This window comes from Epinephelus lanceolatus, chromosome 22 (genome assembly GCF_041903045.1).
Source record: "Epinephelus lanceolatus isolate andai-2023 chromosome 22, ASM4190304v1, whole genome shotgun sequence".
NCBI classification, from domain to species: Eukaryota; Metazoa; Chordata; class Actinopteri; order Perciformes; family Serranidae; genus Epinephelus; species Epinephelus lanceolatus.
The window spans coordinates 18,473,777-18,477,788 of NC_135755.1; the positions used below are offsets into that span (position 1 = coordinate 18,473,777).

Consider the following 4,012-nt stretch of genomic DNA (forward strand, 5'->3'; position numbering starts at 1 on the left):
AGTTATCTACATGGTGCAAGTGGAGCCATTGAACCAGAGTTAATGTTTAATTGCAGAAAGTGGTGGTAACTGTGATTCTCACACAGCAAAGCTGCAGTGTTAAATAAGGTCACGAATAGTTTACAAAATGTTGGCTATGGTCGATGCAAAACAGATGTAAAGCCACACAGCCTCACCTGATGCAAACAGCATGCTAACATGAGGTGATGTGTGGGCACTTCTTTGCATGAGTGAATATACCTTTGAATTAAAATTAGGGACAGCAACATTGCCATTTCTGCTGGGAGCCTTTTTGCATGTCATCACCCCCTCTCCCTGCATGTCTAAGCTGTCATACATCAGAGATGTCATTAAAATCCTTTGTAATTCAAGATGAATTACAACATTATCTTAATATACAGAGCACGTACTTGCATTTCATGATATATGCAGTGCGAGATAGGAGAGGGGCGACCATTGTCCGGCCGCACCCCAGCCCTGTCACGAACAGTTCTGCTCACCAATCGAGGCCAGTTATCCGGGGCCAACCGAAGATCCGCGGCGCTATGGTATCATTACGTCTAGGCGGGATTCTGACTTAGAGGCGTTCAGTCATAATAACACAGATGGTAGCTTCGCACCATTGGCTCCTCAGCCAAGCACGTACACCAAATGTCTGAATCTGCGGTTCCTCTCATACTGAGCAGGATTACTATTGCAACAACACATCATCAGTAGGGTGTTGATTAAGTCCCTGCCCTTTGTACAACCGCCCGTCGCTACTACCAATTGAATGGTTTAGTGAGGTCCTTGGATAGAGCGCAGAGAAGATGATCAAACTTGACTATCTAGAGGAAGTAAAAGTTGTAACAAGGTTTCCGTAGGTGAATCTGCAGAAAGATAATTAGGAGGTTATCATCAGCCCAGGCCACAAGGTACCCAAATCTCTCCCCTCCTCCAGAGGGAAAGGGGGATTCATTGTTTCCAGTAGCGTCCTGCCCTTTGGTCGTGACGGTGTGGAGTGCCCGGGGGTCCCGTGTCTCTCCTTAAAAACCCTTTGTCTGAGAAGCTGGGCCTCCCAAAGGCAAACAAATGTGAAAAACTATTAGCGGTGGATCAATCGGCTCTTGTGTTGATGAAGAATGCAGCTAGACACATTGACCATCGACACTTTGAACGCACCTTGAGGCCCCGGGTTCCTCCCGGGGCTACGCCTGTTTGAAGGTTGCTTTATCATCAATTGGGAACGCCCCACGTTTCTGCAGTTGGGACCTTTGCAGGCGCCAGATGCCTTCATCCCCCTAAGTACAGACCAAGTTGCGAGGATGCCTGTTGTGGCGCGGTGGCCTGTCGACCCGCCTCCCTCCCTCCTTCCCCCGCTTTATTTATTTGTAATTTCAGGACACTGAATTGTGAAAATGTTTTAAATTACATTGAATGTGTTGTTTCTATACACAAAAGCTTAAATGGACCCCATAGTGTAATTCATAGAGTCTGCATTTCAAATATGTTATAGTTCTTCTTCAGCTTTAGACTTATGTCTGGCATCACCGTCAGTGTCCTGTCACAGAACATTTGTTAGTATAATCACAGATTTAATTGTGGGCTCATGCTAAAAGAAGACACTTCTCAGTACATCATATAGTTTGCATCAGATATGATGACACAGCTTTGCATCTGTTTCATGTCTTTAATATCCACTGAGATTTTGAGAAAAAGTTTTACGAGGCACTGTAGGAGAAGGTGAGATTAGTTTTGGCTCCTACTTCGTTCACACACTCTTATAAAACTGCTAACAAATATATTGCGTCACCATTTTAAAAGGTTTAGAAAGTTTCTTGAAAAAGCAGGGCACTGTTGCAAATGTTACTCAAACATGCGGTGCAGTTGTTGGGGACTTAAGCGACCAATCAATAGACATTTGATAGCATTCTATGGAGAACAGCATGTTTTCTCCTCTGGAAGGAACTCTAGAGGCACTTCATCATTACGTTGCCTTCATTGGAAAGACACCCTACAGGGCATGTCATCACGTTTTCTCCACTAAGAGGACAAACTAACTGAAACAATACAGTGTACTTAATATAACTACATAAAATAAAATACAGGAAATGTTTTAAGTCTTAGCCTTTGCCAATTTGGTCAAACTTGGCAAACCATAATGTCATGCAGCATGTTTTTAAAGACTTAGGATCTTTAAGGTTGTTTTCACATATAGTCCTTTTTAAACAAACTGAGCTCAGTCCTCTTAAAGTGCACCAAAAAGTGGACCAACAGAAAAGGAACTCAGATCTTTTGTTGTTCACATTGTCAGTTCATTTGAAAGAGGACTCTCTTTCTCTCTCTCTTTCTGGTCAACTTCAGCTCTGGTGGGGCCTCAGTCCTCTTCCTGTTCACACTATAGCCTATATATAATATATACTGTTGTAGTTTATGTTTTGACTTTGATGTGGCACTGCAGTGTGGTTATGAACTTAACATTGGAGAGAACCTTAGCATTTCTGTGCATTGTGGACAGTTGCCGTTTGATGTTTTCTTCGTTCCATATCTGGAGGAGTGCAGTTGTTTCATCATCAGACCAAAGTACTCCTCGTCTGCTGGTCGTGCTGTCGTTACCTGTGGCCATGGTTCCGTTGTGTTTATTATGCGTCCCACTGAAATAGCGTAGGATCTGTCTATGGCAAGCCTGGAGGGTTACAATACAATAGCAAAAGGCAAAGTGGACCCGGAGCGTTTTGTGTTCACACAGCACAAGTTAAGTGAACCGCACCGCGGACTTGAAGCGAACCAAGGTGGTCTGAGTTCGGTTCGCTTAAGAGGGGTGTGAGTTCTCTTGGAGTGTTCACATTGGGGCAAAAAATGCTGAGTCACCACTCTGAGTCCGCTTAGGGAGCTGAAAAGGACCAAGTGTGAAAACGCCCTAAGAAAGCAACACGGGCAGTAGCTCAGTCATAGGGACTTGGCGTGGGAACCCGACCAGACCAAATATGGAGTGGCAGCTGGAGAGGTGCTGCTACTGCCAAGGTGCTCCTGAGGAGGGCACCGAACACTAGTGACGGCCAAATGAGGCCTCATGAACCACTGTCTTTATTTTCTGAAGCCACCAGATGGCGCTGTCTGTTCAACGAAGGTTTGAAAGCACACTTCATTGCCAGTCCTTCAGCCTTTATCTGTAAACCAAGAGCGCCATCTGGTTGGGTCAGAAAATAAAGAAAGTGGTTCATGAGGCTTCATTTGGCCATCACTACCGAACACCCAACTGCTCATTGTGCCTGTACATGTGCAGCCCCTTTGCTGACATATCTCCATTTAATGCATGTATAGGTCCTGTTTGTGCATGTGTGTGTATTTCAGGCCTGTGTGTATATGACAACAAAAATTAAGTTCAAAAATTAAATTTCCCATCATCTAACTAACTAAATAAATAAATTATACATCTGATAAAAACTAAACTGAAACAAGCAGACTCACTCTGTAAACCAACTGAAACTAAACTGATTTAAAAGCAAAACTTAAACAGTCTGTAGGAAAATGTGTCATCAGCAGCTTAGGTTAATTATCGCACATTATGTTTGTATTTTATGAGCTTGTTAAAGTTCCCATCACACACCTGTCACATGATCTCTAATCTGTGACCAATGTAGGACAGCTGGTCTGGTTCCCGTCATTTTCTGTCAGGCAAACAACCACTGCTTTATTTGAAAGATAACATTCAGCGGGGTAAGGTCTTCACTGTGCCCTGATGGTTTCTTCTTCATTCATGCGTAGTATGGAAGCACTTTGAATGTTTATAATGCCCTTTTCTGAGGCCAAACACTCAAACCATGGCACATTTGTACTGCAATGTGGAGCGGCAGCATTCCTCAGGTCAGACTGAGGTGAGTCCACTATGTGTTTCAGGTGTGTCATCAGTGGAAAATGTTAACCATTGGACTTAAACACCACACCCAGCCAAACACACAACTTCCCTGTGAGAGAACTACTGTTATGTGCTCCCATTGTGGGTTGTGTCATAAATGCTACTATTCTGAGC

The 4,012-nt window shown here is 43.8% G+C and overlaps 1 pseudogene; it reads left to right on the forward strand.

Moving 5' to 3' along the window:
• Positions 1-1,079: 1,079 nt before the first annotated feature.
• On the forward strand, positions 1,080-1,207 carry LOC144461298 (5.8S ribosomal RNA; annotated as a pseudogene).
• The last annotated feature ends 2,805 nt before the right edge of the window (positions 1,208-4,012 follow it).